The 17,297-nt window shown below is 39.9% G+C and overlaps 1 protein-coding gene across 2 annotated transcripts in view; it reads left to right on the top strand.

The window, feature by feature from the left end:
* LOC127570373 (tensin-3-like) overlaps positions 1–17,297 on the top strand; it is a 326,270-nt gene that overhangs the window by 40,349 nt on the left and 268,624 nt on the right. The gene's annotated exons all lie outside the window — the stretch shown is intronic.

Genomic DNA, 17,297 nt, shown 5'->3' with positions numbered 1-17,297 from the left:
GAACATGCTGCCAGATGAGGTAGTGGAATCAGATACAATTTCTTCATTTAAGAGGCATTTAGAAAGACACTTAAATGAGCAAGACACAGATGATACGGTCTTAACGTGGGCAAATGGATTAGTGTAGATGGCATAAAAGTCAGCTTGGACATGATGGGCTGAAGGGCCCATTTCTGTGCTGTATAACTCAAGACTCTATTGCAGAGAACCGATAATGACAAATATGTCTAATGGAAGGTTAATGAAGAAAGGTTAAGAATGTAATATACTGTAAACATTCTTATATATTTACGGAAGAAGTTGGCGAATTAATTTCACACGAAGCTTTGTTCATGTTACTGAACCCAACCAAAGTTAAATCACAATGCACGTGAGATATACCCAAGATGTATTTATTTTTCTGCTCTACTGACCCAGATTGTGCCTGCTCATTTCTTAAAAAAGTTATTTTGTATATTAAAAAATGCAAATGTATTGTTTTGTTGGTCAAAATATTCTTTTGCTTTCATGCTTTTCTGTTTAGATCTTTTGCTGTTTGATTCTCATTATAAATATGGTGTAGGTGACAACCAGCAAAACATTGATAAAGTGACAGGTTAAAATATCTTGGTGAAAGCCAGATATTGTGAGTGTTGGAAATATGAAATATATTTGGGAAATATTGGCAAAACACAAGATAAAAGGTTTTGCATGAGACAAGAATACTATTTACATTACGGCTCATTGGTCTGTATTAACAAGCTATGCAAAAGACAGCTAGCATAATTCACTAAAACATATTTATTTCTGACGTAAATCCAAAAAAAGATGTTTTGGTAAAGTGCCTTGGGATATTTTCCTCGTTAAAAGTGCTTTATAAATATGTCACTGTTTCAGTCATAGGAGAAGAAATTTTTTCAGTTTCTTCTGGTATATTAATTTATAAGGCTACAAATGGAAATCCATCATAAACATCCAGTATTCACTATTGAAAAATAGCCATTCCTTCTTCTGTTGTATCCTTTGGAAGTTGTATCTTGCCTTTGAGATTTTAGTTGCTTTATTTGTTGTTCTTTGCCTGATTAGTATCTAGGTCGAACATTGGCCTCTGGAGAAAGGGCCCATACAATTCTTAATTCAGATTAAGACTACTTCCTGCAAGGCTTTCCTTATTTCTTTAAACAAATAACAAAACAGAGAATAGGAGGGAAAAGACAAATCACTTAAGGAGGCGTTGCATGTAGGTGAGGTTGTCTATTGCATTGCAAGCTGTGACGTTCCCACCCCCACCTCCTCTCCAATGCCTGCCACCCCCCCGAGACTACTTTACTCTAGAAAAAAAATACCAGACTCTTCAGTCATAAAATGAAAGTCATCCAAGGAGGAAATACTTGAGAATGTTCTGTCCAAACCTTCCTTTTGCTTTCTCAGATGTCTTCCATTTGCAGCAATTACTTTCCCACATTTAGCTTGTGAAGCATAAGCTTAACATCCTGCGTGGAAGGGGTAATGCCAAAGGTGCGGTAATTAATTGGATGCAGGGTTTATTCAGAAAGGCTTTGCTTAATTACTTGCTGACTTCCCCTTTAATAGGCTCTCTATCTTTTTGTGGTATTTTAAAAGTTAATCACTTACTTTTGGTGTGCCACAATATTCCCTGGATTTGAAAAGAATTTTCACATCTTATAGCAATCATTTTACTTGAATGTGATTTTTTTTTAAATGCTGGAAAGGTATAAAGAATGAAATGAATTGTCATTGTAAAAATGTCAATTTAGAGGCTAATTCTCTGTTGCTTGAGTAATTCACAGGAATCACAGTTAGAAATTTGTCTTGTTTTGTAATGTCCGATTGACCCTCCATTATATAAAGGAATGTAGTTTTGGTTTAGTCATCTTGCAGTGGAATTTTTGCAGAATGATTTAAGTCCCAAGTGATGCACACAATAATGTTGAGTATGAGAATTCCTGTCACGTTCATGTCAGAATGGTGAACGATTCCAGGAGCTCTTTGAGAAGGCAAAGAGAAGAATTGACCAGAGTGCACAAGTCCTTGTGCCTTGAATGATGTTAATTTCATTATGGAACAATCTAGTTTTTCTTCAGAGTGAAGGGACTGGAGTCATTACACACAATGCGTCAGCTAAATTGCAACAATTCTTTGAAATTTAAGTGGAACAAGGTTGCCATTGCTTTATTTGTCCTGAAATGCTTTTTGAGAGCAGAGGGTAATTATTTTGCCAAAGATGAGTTGTGATGACTTATGCCTCTGTTATAGAACAATGAAGCCTATTTTCGGACAACTGTTGCTTCTTACCAATGTGTGCAAGTGGGAATTTCATTGCCTAATTAACTTAGTAGTACAGATATGTCAGTTTTGGTTTTGTGTGTGGGGAATGTAAAATGGACTATTCCCATATGACCTTAGTAAAGCTACAGGGAGGCAGCAACACATTCGCCATGATTATCAGGGAAGACACAATACCAGTCCAAGGTCGAGTCCCAGACGAGCCGTCAGTTGTGGCAGGGCTCACATGCTATAAAGGGCTACAAAACAAAGTCGGGCAGCATCGCTGACAACAGTGCATCCCTTCCTGATGAGCTTAATGCATTCTTTGCACGTTTTGAACAGAAGGGGAATGGTATTCACCACCTGCCCTGACAAGCTCCACTGTACCTGAACCGCCAGTCACCATTGCTGACGTTAGAACAGTATTCCGGAGAGTGAACCCATGGAAAGCATCTGGCCCGGATGGTGACCCCAGCCGTGTCCTCAGATCCTGCGCATATCAGTTGGTGGGGGTATTTGCAAACATTTTTAACCTCCCCCCTACTTCAATCTGAGGTTCCCACCTGCTTTAAGAAGACCACTATCATCCTGGTACCAAAGAAAAATAAGGTAACGTGCCTTAATGACTATTGGCTGGTGGCTCTGACATACCTCGAGAGGCTGGTCATGGCACACATCAACTTCAGTCTCCAGGACAACCACGACCCAGCTCAATTCACCAACCACCGAAACAGGTCTACGGTGGATGCCATTTCTCTGGCACTGCACTCGTCTCTGGAGCATCTGAATGAAAACTCTTTATCATATGGGTGTAGAAATCTCCAAACTTCTAAAATTCCGGAATCAACTAAGAAGGAATTAATAAAGACAGCGGATTTGTTTGGAAGTACGTGATTCGACACAGATCTATCCATCGAAGGGTTTAAGCAGCAATTGAAATCTCCACCCATAATCAACGTATATCCGTTTAAATTAGGAAAAGATGCAAATAAATGTTTAAAAAAACTCAGGATGATCTACGTTGGGTGCATAAACATTAACCATAACAACTTTTTTGTTGAAAAGTAAGCCAGTAATTAATAGAAATCTACCATTTGAGTCTGAAATTGTTTCATGATGAACAAATGAAATTGGGGAGTCTATAAAAATAGAGAATCCTTTCACCTTTGCTTGTGAATTAGAATGAAACTGTTGACTCCTCCAAAATCTTAAAAAAAGCGCTGATTATCCTCTCTCCTAATATGAGTCTCCTGCACAAAAATAATCTGAGCGTTCAGTCTATGAAAAACTTTAAAGATCTTCTTGCGCTTAATTGGATTATTTAAACCGTTCGTGTTCCATGAAACAAAATTAATCATCTTAATCATTTTAACAGACTAAAAGCATATGGTATGTAAAGGGTTAACCTTATTGCACAGGAGACTCATTAACAGGAAGAGGAAAAAGAGTTCAAAGAGGAGCCGGATATGACGACAATTCAGGCATATTTGTAGTTTATCAGTCCAGAGGAAGAAAACAACTAACCTAAAAACAGCCCCACCACCTGCCCACAAAAGCCCGAACACTGGCCAATAGACAGCCAGAATGCTACCCACTAAGTTACTTAACCCCACCTCTTTTGGTGGCAAATATCCAAGTTAAGAGGAATGCAAGACACCACTGTTAGTCAAAACATGAGAGTACAAGTACCCAAAACAAGAATTTTGAAAAGTAAACGGGCTTGCTGAAAAAGTTCTACACAATCAAGAATACTGACAGTTGACATTTAAAGAATACAATCTCTACTATTATTTCAAAAGAAAAAAAAGCAATCAGTCGCTCAGTCAGATTCTTAATTATTACCAAAACAAACCATTAAAAATATTAAAGTAAAACAATAAAAAGAGAAAAAAAGAATTATTAAATAGAAACATTGTAAGTATCCATGTTCCAGAAACAAGCACGAAGTGTTAACAGAGGGCAGGAAAATATCTCTGAACTTAAAAAGCGTTCAAGTCTGTAAGTTAATTATTACCTAGTAGACCAAATAGGTATAAAAATTAAAGAATAGCACGTCTCTTAACCATCTGAAGTCAAAAGTTAATCCTGGAGAAATTCTTTGGCTTCCTTGATGGAATTAAACCATCGGCGTGATTTGTCGGGGAGTACAATCCTCAGACATGCTGGGAACAATAATGCAGATTGATAGTTCCCTTGATAAAGTTGCGACATAATTGGTTTATAACGCAGTCTCTCTTTCATAACTTCTGGGCTGTAATCTTCAACCAGACGAAACTTCCAATCTTTATATTGGATCATTCCTCGACGATGATTGATTCGAATCAAATGCTCTTTAGTACTCACATAATGAAATCTCAATATTACTGGCCGGGGTTTTTGCTCTGCTGAGGGTTTTGATCTTAGCTCTTGATGAGCACGATCAAGTATGGGACGTTCAGAAAAAAATTCAGAGCCAAACACATCCATCAGAAGTTTAGAAAAGAATTCAATAGGATTACCAGCTTCAGCGTCTTTGGGAAAGCCAATAATCCTCAAATTGTTTCTCCGACTGCAGCTTTCTAAATCAATAATCCTCTGTCTCTGCTGTTCCGGTCTTTGGATGGTCGCAGTTAAATCTTTTTCCAGTAAGCTCAGTCTACTATCTCTCTCTTTGCCAGCTTCATCCAGTTCAGCAATTAATTGCTGTTGTTGAGCATTCTCCTGTATGAGTGTTGTTTGTCTGTCTTCAATCTCCTTTAACAACATTTCCAAAGTGGCAAATCTCTGGTCAAGCTCTTAATCCAGTTTAGAAATAGCTTCCAACGTAAGTTGAGGGTCTCCATTACCCTTGTTATCAGCTGCAGCTTTAGCTCTGGTGTTCATTTCCGGCAATTAAAAATCAAAATCAGTTTTATAAAAGTATTATAAAAGTCTTATTAAGGGGTGGTGCACAAGAAATTAGAAGGTGAGTGGAGCAGAGCCAAAATACGACCTACTCCATCTAGCGCCACCAAGAGAGTCTATGATTATTCTCAACACTCATGCTCCACAAGGCTGTGTGTTCAGCCCTCTACTCTACTCCCTATACACTCAAGATTGCATGGCCAGATTCTGCTGTAACTCCATCTACAAGTTTGCAGATGACACCACTGTAGTGGGCCGAATCTCAAATAACAATGAGTTGGAGTACAGGAAGGAAATGGAGAGCCTAGTGACATGGTGTCATGACAACAACCTTTCCCTCAATGTCAGCAAAACAGAAGAGCTGGTCATTGACTTCAGTAAGGTGGGGCGGTGCACATGCTCCTGTTTATATCAACAGTGCTGAGGTTGAGAGGGATGAGAGCTTCAAGTTCCTGGGAGTGAACATCACCAAAAACCTGTCCTGGTCCAACCATGTGGACACCATGGCCAAGAAAGCTCACCAGTGCCTCTACTTCCTCAGGAGCCTAAAGAAATTTGGCATGTTCACTTTGACCCTCACCAATTTTTATCAATGCATCATAGAAAGCATCCTATCCAGATGCTACATGGCTTGGTATGGCAACTGCTCTGCCCATGACTGCAAGAAACTGCAGAGAGTTGTGTACACAGCTCAGCACATCAGAGAAATTAGCCTTCCTTCCATGAACTCTGTCTACACTTTTTGCTGCCTCAGTAAAGCAGCCAACACAATCAAAGACCCCACCCACCCTGGATATTCTCTCTTCTCCCCCTTCCCATCAGGCAGAAGATACAAAAACCTGAAAGCACGTAGCACCAGGCTTAAGGAAAGCTTCTATCCAGACTATTGAACGGTCCCCTAGTGCGATAAGATGGACTCTTGACCTCACAATCTACCTCGTTGTGATCTTGCACCTTATTGTCTGCCTGCACTGTACTTTCTCTGTAACTGTAACACTTTATTCTACTTTCTATTATTGTTTTACCTTGTACTACCTCAATGCACTGATGTGATGAAATGATATGTCTGGATGGCATGAAAAGCAAAGTTTTTCCACTGTATCTCGGTACATGTGACAATAATAAACCTATTTACCAATTTATCATAGAGTTATAGAGCACAGAATGAGGCTTTTTGGCTTGTCGTATCTGTGCCAACCATTGTACTTATCTACACTAAACGCATTTATCTGCATTTAGTCCAATGTCTTTTATGCACTGGTGACTCAAGTGCTTGTCTAGGTTTTGCTTAAATATACCTGCTTCCACCTCCTCTTCAAACAGCACGTTCCAGGTGCTTTCTCTCTCTCTGTGAGGGAAGGGGGTGGAATTCCTCCTCTGATCCCCTCTCAATCTCTGACTGTTATAACCATGCTCTCTTGTTTTAGATGCTCCCAACAAGTGGAAAAGTTTCTTCCTAACTACACTATCAATTTTATATACCATTATAAGATCACTGCTCTGGGTCCTCCACTCCAGGGAAAATAAACCCAGCCTATCCAGACCCTACTCATAACTGCAATGCTCCAATCTTCTCTGCATCCTCTCCAGCATAATCACATCCTTCCTATAGTGCGGCAACCAGAACTGCATATTATAATTCAGGTGTGGCTTAACCAATGCTTGTATGCAATGTATGTGAGTATCCATATTTATTGGGAAATAAAGGAGTTTAATTTTAACACCAGTGATTTTGTTTAAATGTAGTATAATTATTGATGGTTAATCTTGGCCTGAGTGTAAAAATACTTTTTTTGTTTTCATTTCTTTTTTAAAAAGCAGACAGAACTTGAGAGAAAATGTAAATGAAACTGGCCCAGTGTGTTTAAGGAGATAGGAAAAGGAAAGAACAGAGTCATTTTTGAAGTATTGCAAAACAGGTTTGAATCCATTCAGGGGAAGGATATATCGAGGATATTTACATATGCTATCCCAGTTCATCCTGAAACTAAATTCAGTGGATTTGTGAAGTGTGAGAAATAAAGCAGTTGCAGTCCACATCAATGTGATATGATCACTGATAGCTTGATTTTTGGTTTGGTTCTTCAACATCGTAGTTTCTTTGCATAACCAAATATTTAGGAATTTTGCAGATTCTCTAATGTATGCAAAGTAGGTTTAAGGACAGTTTGCTTTAAGTTGGGAACAGCTGGTTACCTCTGGTATGGCATGTTCATCATGTATGTCTTCTGATCCGATTGGTTAAGATTCTCAAAGGATCTGGCACATCCCTAAATCCAACTCTTGACTTCTCGTCCAAAGTGTTTTACTTTTATTTGCGCTGGTCCGAAATAAACATTTGATTCTAATCAACCTGCTAAGAAGTTGGGAGCATGAAGCTGCCATCTGCAGTGAAATGCGTAGGCTGCACAAAGCTTGAGTTAAAAAGTGTGGATGTACAGAATATAATTGTGACTTATGCATCCATGTCTCTGATGTTTGGGTATTTTGGAGTCCTGATGCAGGGTTTTGACCCAAAATGTCGACAATTCCTTTCCTCCCACAGATGCTGCTTGACCCGCTGAGTCCTTCCAGCAGATTGTTTGTTGCTGCAGATTCCAGTATCTGCTGTCTCTTGTGTCATCGTGATTTTGGAGACATCTCTTTCTCCATCACCATATCTGCACACCCAGAACCAGTCCTGGATATTGAAATCCAAGTTAACAAGGCGTTAGTGTAAGTTTTTTGTTGGGCAGAAATATCTGTTTAGCTTGATTCCTTTTGTATATTAGTCAACCCAAACCGTTTTCCTACCCCTGATGTGATCTGCAAAACATTTTTCTTTTACTTTCTTTATTCCTGAATGAGCCTCACTATTGCTGAAACTCATCCAGTGTTTTATGATCCCAATACTTTATATCCATCTCCTAACTATCCAGAAAAACTACAACTCATTCAGACTGGTACAAAACCAACTGATCTTGGGCTTTCATGCATGCTTGCCCGAACAAGTCAGTGCACTGCATCTCCACTCCTCCTCTGGAGGTACAATTGTTCCCAGCTGCAGAACAGTGAAGATATGCTTCACATCTGAATCCCTTTCTGCTAAGGGAGAGCATTTGAATGGAGTTGCTGACCCTGTGGGAAAAGGCAACCAAATGGTCGAGTTACAGTGGCATGCAAAAGTTTGGGCACCCCTGGTCAAAATTTCTGTTACTGTGAATAGCTAAGCGGGTAAAGGATGACCTGATTTCCAAAGGGCATAAGGTTAAAGATGATGCATTTTTTTAATATTTTAAGCAAGATTATTTTTTTATTTCCATCTTTTACAGTTTCAAAATAACAAAAAAGGAAAAGGGCCCAAAGCAAAAGTTTGGGCACCCTGCATGGTCAGTACTTAGTGACACCCCCTTTGGCAAGTATCACAGCTCGTAAATGCTTTCTGTAGACTGCTAAGAGACTTTCAATTCTTATTTGGGGGATTTTCGCCCATTTTTCCTTGCAAAAGGCTTCTAGTTCTGTGAGATTCTTGGGCCGTCTCGCATGCACTGCTCTTTTGAGGTCTATCCACAGATTTTCGATGATGTTTAAGTCAGGGGACTGTGAGGGCCATGGCAAAACCTTCAGCTTGTGCCTCTTGAGATAGTCCATTGTGGATTCTGAGTTTTGTGTTTAGCATCGTTATCCTGTTGTAGAAGCCATCCTCTTTTCATCTTCAGCTTTTTTTTTCACAGACGGTGTGACGTTTGCTTCCAGAATTTGCTGGTATTTAATTGAATTCATTGTTCTCTCTACCAGTGAAATGTTCCCCGTGCCACTGGCTGCAACACAAGCCCAAAGCATGATCGATCCACCCCCGTGCTTAACAGTTGGAGGGGTGTTCTTTTCATGAAATTCTGCACCCTTTTTTCTCCAAACTTTCCTGTGTTTTCATCACAAACTTCAGCGTCAGAAGTTTGCAAAGGAACATCTGAACAAGCCTGATGCATTTTGGAAACAAGTCCTGTGGACTGACGAAGTTAAAATAGAACTTTTTGGCTGCAATGAGCAAAAGTATGTTTGGAGAAAAAAGGGTGCAGAATTTCATGAGAAGAACACCTCTCCAACTGTTAAGCACAGGGATGGATCGATCATGCTTTGGGCTTGTGTTGCAGCCAGTGGCACGGGGAACATTTCACTGGTAGAGGGAACAATGAATTCAATTAAATACCAGCAAATTCTGGAAGCAAACGTCACACCGTCTGTGAAAAAAAAAGCTGAAGATGAAAAGAGGATGGCTTCTACAACAGGATAACGATGCTAAACACAAAACTCAGAATCCACAATGGACTATCTCAAGAGGCACAAGCTGAAGGTTTTGCCATGGCCCTCACAGTCCCCTGACTTAAACATCATCGAAAATCTGTGGATAGACCTCAAAAGAGCAGTGCATGCGAGACGGCCCAAGAATCTCACAGAACTAGAAGCCTTTTGCAAGGAAAAATGGGCGAAAATCCCCCAAACAAGAATTGAAAGACTCTTGGCTGGCTATAGAAAGCGCTTACAAGCTGTGATACTTGTCAAACGGGGTGTTACTAAGTACTGACCATGCAGGGTGCCCAAACTTTTGCTTTGGGCCCTTTTCCTTTTTGTTAATTTGAAACTGTAAAAGATGGAAATAAAAAAAGTAATCTTGCTTAAAATATTAAAGAAACACGTCATCTTTAACTTTATGCCTTTTGGAAATCAGCTCATCTTTTACTCGCTTAGCTATTCACAGTAACAGAAATTTTGACCAGGGGTGCCCAAACTTTTGCATGCCACTGTATATTACTGTAGTATGTTCAATTATTTGCAATATTTTAGGGTGTTTTTAATTTTTTTGTAAAACTTGTTTCTAATTATTTAAATCTATTTAAACATTTGCTTTTACATTTAATAATAGTTCAAAAGTCTTTGAGAGAAGTGAATTGTCAAAGGGAGTTGGGGCAGCGAGGCCTCCAGATACGGTTATTGGAGCTTACTCACTGCTTGGAGACGCCCTGTCTCAGAGTCAGCCCATTCTCTTCTTTGCACTTGGCAAAGTACGTCTGGAGGAGCATGCAGTGTGGGTTGTCGGTGCAACCCATGGGAGGTACCAAGTGTAGCACCGTCTCATCCATGGCATCCCCTCCCCCTGCAACCAACTGGACTGTCTTTAAAACAAAATCTCGACCACTTACTTTTTCAAAAGGATTTGTCTTCCCTTCTGCAGCCTCATTTTGGTCCGTGTAAGACGTACAGCAATATGTTTGACTCTTCAATCCTCATTTATTGCTTGGCAAGCTTCTTGTTTCAAGGACAAATAGACACGGATAGTAGATGCCAGTTTTGCTGAAAAGAATCTTGAGCAATCTACCATTAAGAACACTGTTTAAACTTCAGCCAATGGTTTTCTGACAATGATGTTATCTGGGGAGACCTCTGCAGGCAGAAGAATGGGAAGCTTCACAGGAAGGTGTTCAGAGCAGCCATTCTGAATTGATACCATGTCCTCAAACAACTGACCCATGGCAGCACAAAGCCTCCCTTTCTTTGGCTAGGCTGTGAAGGGATCTTGGGCAGAATCTATTTTGATGAATTTTTGTCCTTTTTATTTGTGTGTTTCCATTTCCAGACCTCTCTCAGATTGAACATGGTGGATTCCCTGTCCATTACATTGGGGTGGGCAGGACTGAAAAAAAAATCGTCATCCACTGGAATTCTGGTGGTTTCTTTGCAAGCTCCAAGGACATATTTGTATGCACAAAGGGGGTGTACATAGAGTCTCAAGTCTGGTGATGGTGGAATTCCTGTCAGTCTGAAATACCAGTTACTAGGGGCCACAGTGATGCCGCACCCCATGTTGACTTAGGTGCCTGATTAAAATGTAGACAGTATGGCTGCTCGCTTAACGTTTGAAAATTACCTTGATCCTTGGATTTGGAACTGAGTGGAGGATTGGATCTCTGTCTGATCTGTCCACTGGGAACTGCCCAGTGATTTCCCGTCTCGAGCTCAGAAGCAGCTGTGTGAGGTTTGGAGGCATCATTTTGTTGAAAGCTGTCAAGTTGGCCATTTTTAATGTTCAGCAACCTCACGTGCCTTTTATTTCATATATAGAGTCATAGAACCTGTTCCTGCAATATGCTGTTCTTTGGCCCATATGCTTGTACTGACCATGGTGCCAATCTAACCTAATCCCATCTGCCTGCATGTGGTCTATATTGCTCCAAACCCTGCCTGATCACCTGTCTGACTAAATGCTTCTTGAAAGTTGCGATTGTATCTGCTTGTACCGGCTCCCCTAGCAGTGCATTCTAGGCCTGATACGCTATGTACACCCCCTTTGTGCATGAAAATACATCCTTGGAGCTTGCAAAGAAACCACCAGACTTCCAGTGGATGATGATTTTTTTTTTCAGTCCTGCCCACCCCAACGTAATGGACAGGGAATCCACCATGTTCAATCTGAGAGAGGTCTGGAAATGGAAACACGGAAATAAAAGGTCAAAGACTCATCAAAATAGATTCTGCCCAAGATCCCTTCACAGCCTACCACTCTCTGTGTGTAAAACAAAACTCGCCATATCCCTTTATTCCCTAGCATGCATCTACTGATCAATAATATTATACCGGACTTTTGTATGTATGTGGGTTTATGTGTTTGGGCATGAGTTGAGCATACCTCCGTAGATTGATCTGGCCAAATCCCTGCCCGTTTGCTGTATTTGTTCTACGGTGAATTTCGTTGTGACATTTAAATAGTTAAAAGTATATCATTTTAACCTTCACACCTAACCCTTACACCTGTGTGGGCACTGCGGCTGCATTAACCTTAGCAGTCGTGCTGCTTTCTGCCACTATGAGGCCATGGCCACTGGGAAGTGGTGCAGAGGCTGTAAGTAGGACTTTGGCCTTGGGCATTGTAGCCTGAAGCCCCGCCCACCCACTGCCCTGCTGACCTGTTTACTGTTCCCAGAAGTTCCTAATCATACTCACATGGAAACTTTAAACTCATTAACAAAATTGCTAAAAACAAAAGAAACTAAAACCACATTGACTAGTTTTACTGTATTTGAATATGAATTTCTTGTCAAATAAAGAACAAATAGACATAAAATACCTAATCATCTTAATTAAACTCAGTGATCCCATTCTCAGAAATGGGGCCATGCTGGACAAGCTTGAGGGGGTCAGATGTGTATCTGGCTTCTTAGCTCAGCAACTTGTCGAATGCCCCTGGAGTTTGGTGATGTGGAATTGTTTAAGTGAATGGGTGAGGGCATGGCAAAGGAACAATAATGTTGGAAACTATGAGGTCATCTGCTGTGCTTGGGAAAAAAAATAGAAGGGCTCTCATGGTGAGGGGTTGAGAGGTTGATGGTGTTCAGAGTGACCTGGGGTCCCTGTAGACAAATCACTCAAGTTAATGTGCAGGTACTGCTAGCAAGTGGGAAGGTAAACAGTATTTGAAAATCCATAAAATGCAGTTGCAGTAAATTTGAAATTTCATACAATCTTAGAACAGTACAGCACAATACAGGCCCTTCGGCTCACAATGTTGTGCCGCCCTTTAAACCTCACCTAAGCCTATCTAACCCCTTCCCCCCACATATCCCTCTATTTTAAATTCCTCCATATGCTTATCTAGCAATCTCTTGAACTTGACCAATGTACCTGCCTCCACCACCGCCCCAGGCAGCGCATTCCATGCCCCAACCGCTCTCTGGGTAAAAAAAAACCTTCCTCTGGTATCTCCCTTGAACTTCCCACCCATTACTTTAAAGCCATGCCGTCTTGTATTGAGCATTGGTGCCCTGGGAAAGAGGCGCTGGCTGTCCACTCTATCTATTCCTCTTAATATTTTGTACACCTCTATCATGTCTCCTCTCATCCTCCTCCTCTCATTTAAATTTAAATTTAAAAAAAACAAATGCTGGAAACAGATTGCAGATCAGGCAGCATCTGTGGAAAGAGAAACAGAGATCATGTTTCAGGTTGAAAACACTTCATCAGAAATTGGAAAGTGAGAAAATAAGTTAGTTTTAAGTTGTAATGAGGGTGGAGGACAAAGGAAATATTTCTGAAGGCATGGGGCCAGAGTGCCATGATGGTCCTAGTATTTATGGAGCTGTCTGGTATATTGGTCAATGAGGAGAGGGAGAAAAAGATGAAGAGAAAGGAAATGTTGGAAATGCCCCAAACATCATTGATAAGGCTATCCATTTCCGTTTTGGCTTTTAGGGTTCTGCACTTAAAACAAACCTGTTTTCTCCCTTTCCCAGTTTTGGTGAAGGATCTATGACCTGAAATGTTAACTCTTTTTCTCTTTCTGCAGATGCTGCTTGACCTGCAGAGTATTTCCAGCATTTTCTGTTTTTATTTAAGGCAGTTTTTTGGCTGTTACTGCTTGGGGATGTGGATGCAAGAGTAAAATCATCTTGCTCCAATTATGTACAAAGTCATGGCGGCACTGCATCTGGAATATTGTGTATAGGTGTGGTCTCCCGACCTGAGGAAGGATATATATGTGATTGAGGGAGTGCAACAAAGGTTCACCAGATAGATTCCAATGAAATTGTGTCTCCCATCAGAGGAGAGATGAGTCAGACTAGGCTGTTTTAAGAGTAAGTTTCTTACTGGTGCAATTTTATTGCTATTATTGCTGATAAAACCCTTTGTACTGATTGAGTCAGCCACATTTTTACTGGTATACGGTATCATACTGGCTTTCTTCCATCTCAGGGATTGGGTTTGTGGTCTATAGAGTTCAGAAGAATGATCTAATTAAATTGTACCAAATTCTTAAACAAGGCTTGACAAGGTAAATGTCATTCAAGACACGATGAGCAGAGATTTCTTCACCCAGAGAGTAGTGAATCTTTGCAATTCTCTACCTGTGGGGGCTTGGTCACTGAGCATGTTCATCAGAAATTGCTAATTTTTTTCAGGTATTTAGTCAATGGAGGAATATGGGTTTAGTACGGGAAAGTGAGGTGGAGGTAAAAGTTCAGCCATGATCTTATTGAATGGTGGCAAATTCATGAGGGACTGATTGTCCCATTCCTATTTTTATTTCTGTTCTCTCTGAGTCCAGGGTGGAGCGAGTGGTCAGATGTCCATGCACTTGATCCCCATTGTCTTTCTCTCTGTGGTGCACAGACATAGAAATCCAGAATACGGTTTGCTATGGACCCACTGACTAGCTGGTAGTGTGTTGTGACCCGTTGTATCTTTGGCTGATGAATGAACTCCTGTTAGGTAGCTGGTATCTCAGAAGCAAATTTCTTGAGAATCATGGTTATGGGTTTGAAACACATTCATGTTTTTCTCTGGAAGTATTTATTTTAAAAACAAATGGACTGGTAGTGAAATATGCACTTGTAGAATATTTAACCACCAAACTTTTGACTGTGGTTGAATGTTAACGTTCTTTCCCCTCTGGGTAATATAAGTGATTTGATGAATTTTTACAGATGTGGAACAGAAGCAGTACTGTACAATACATGAATAAAGCGTTTTACGTGGAGACTATGAGGTCTTGTGCTCAAGTAAATCAGCAGCATTTCTCTCATTTTGAAATCTGGGAGGAATGGTTAAACTTAATCTGACATTCAAGAAAAATGATGTGGTGTGCTGAAAATTTGTTTTTTTTTCTTTAGCAGCATTGATTGACTAAGAGTACTGTGTGTAGTGAGGTTCATGAATAGATATTTTTTTCTTTTATTTTCTTCATCTGAAAGAAATCTTCAGAACAGAATATTAAACAGGAGGGTAAAATTGCCAGAAAGAGTTCTTTGTTATGGAGCTCGAGTGATGAAGTCAAGCCCTGAAAACCAAGTTCCTGAGCTGTCATCTAAATTGAGTGGTAATCTTGTTCATGGCTATCTCTCCCACACATCCATTGATTACACCTGTGAACTCGGAGCCATGGTGTCATGGAGTACTGAAACAGGCCCTTCAGCCCACTAAATTCGTGCTGACCGTTGACACCCATTTACACTAATCCAACATTAATCCCATTTTATTCTTTACCCTCCCCCCCCCCCCCCCCCCCCCCCCCCCCAGATCCTATCACTCATCTATTCACTAGGGGCAATTTTACACTGGCCAATTAACCTACCAAACCACAAGTCATTGGGATATGGGAGGAAATGGAACACCCTGAGGAAACTCACGCGGTTGCAGAGAGAACATACAAACTGCACATATACAGTACATTATTGGACCAGGGTAGCTGGAGTTGTGAGGCACTGTGCTGCCTCTTTGGTTTAGAATGTTAGTAATTGCAGTTAGCAATTGCAGTGCAGTGCTGGATTTGAAATATTTTCCATTTTTCAAAGTTCTGGCTAAAATCAATAATAGTTGTTGAGCTATAATAACATCTCAGAAAGGCTATGGGTATTTAATCCAATTCAGTCACACTCAAATGAACACCATTGCTGAGTTAAAGTCTTAAGCATGCTGCCTCAAAACTGTTGCTCCACTCCATCTTCTCGAGGTGGACTGTAATAGTTAAAGATTACAACTCATGACCATCCTAAGAGCATTGCCAATACTGCCAGAATCCTCGATGAATGTTGGTAATGCTGTTCAATAGTGTATGAACCATGTGAAAGTTGCTTTCTTGTTGAATTCTGTTCGATGGAAGACTGATGTGCCATCCCACTTTCCTTGTCCTTAGAAAATGATTCTCCCAAGACATTTAAGACTGTGCTTTGAAGCTCCCAAGCACAGTTCAGCCTCTGGCAGTGGCATATGGTTTGGGGAAAGGGTGGTAAGGGCCTTGGTGGTCCCTGAGTGGCCACCACACGTGTCATCATGTGTTGGAGTTTTATAGAGGCTTTATATTTAAAAGAACGAATGCTAACCAGAAGTTTTGAAAAGTGCAACATATAATTAGTATAACCATCTTTTCTGAAACCAAAGGCTCATTAATTAAAGTGTTTATGGGAATGGAATAATTGAAATTGGATTTTTGTTTAAAGTGATTTTCTTTGCTGAAAAGAATGCATTATTTGCAGAAAAGTGAGCAATTTAATCAGTTACAGTGAGGTAGGAGGAATGTGTTAGCTTCTGAAATGCTAAATATTTTCATCACCTTATTGGATAAAACCAACAATATGACTAACTGTGTGTCTATCCATTTTTAGCCAATAAATTTGAAGTTCTCAAACAAGGTTATTCATGATTCACTTTAATTTTAGAAGCTTAACTGTAACTAGTTTCATTGTGACTATGTTTTTGCTAAATGATTGACGTGTAGAGTGATTTAGGTTACCTTTTTTCTCTTTATTGCAAAAATAGTACAAAGTGGTCATTTTATTTTTAGGAAATTGTCATGTTTTTCATGAAAATAGCCATAATTAGTTGAAATGGTAGCTTGGCAATGATTGTGATAATCCCAAATACCAGTATTTGCAATCTGATTGTCTTTGTATATGGGGCAGTTTTCCAGAAGCGCACTTGGGAAATTTGGCTCCAGAAGAATCGTCACGAACAATTTTATATTTATTGATTTTAAACTTGGAACCAGAGTAATCAATCTATTATATGTGGTTTAGTTAGTTAAATCATGACTAAATTGACTGTTCTTGTTTGTTTTTTTTATGTGTTTTATTTAACACAATTGCTGGTAGACTGATATAAAAAGGAACATGTGTTACAAAATGGAATAGTTTCTATGTCAGTAAGTACATTTACAATTCGTACAAACACATTTACATATTAATGGTCAATGCACTTGTTCATTACAGTTGTACAAGGAGCAATATTTTGTTTATTGACACACTTTGTAGGCTTTGTCCACTTGCATATTGTGTGCAAAGGAGGTTAGGTGGGGGTGGCATTGCTCAGTAGCTTTCTTGTATATGTCCTTTGTATAGTCGCACCTCTCTTGGATGTGTACCACAGCACGTACTCCTCGCACTGGAAGGGGTTTGTGCTAGTGATCTACTTAACCTAAATCAGTCACAGTCTTGTGAAGATTATCGGGGTAAACTTTCACACAAGACCAACATTTATTTATCATCCCAAATCTGAACTCCCTCTTGAATTCCTATTCTGCTGTGTTTTTCAATTATTTGTTGTATCACCAATGCTTTTCATAATTAATGTAGAGTACATGTGAAAAGGGTGAAGTACTTCAAAGAGCATTTGGAATAAGA

Source organism: Pristis pectinata, chromosome 5, assembly GCF_009764475.1.
Source record: "Pristis pectinata isolate sPriPec2 chromosome 5, sPriPec2.1.pri, whole genome shotgun sequence".
Lineage (NCBI taxonomy): Eukaryota > Metazoa > Chordata > Chondrichthyes > Rhinopristiformes > Pristidae > Pristis > Pristis pectinata.
The sequence above is the reverse complement of the archived record's forward strand: the minus strand, read 5'-3'. Positions and strand labels throughout refer to the sequence as shown.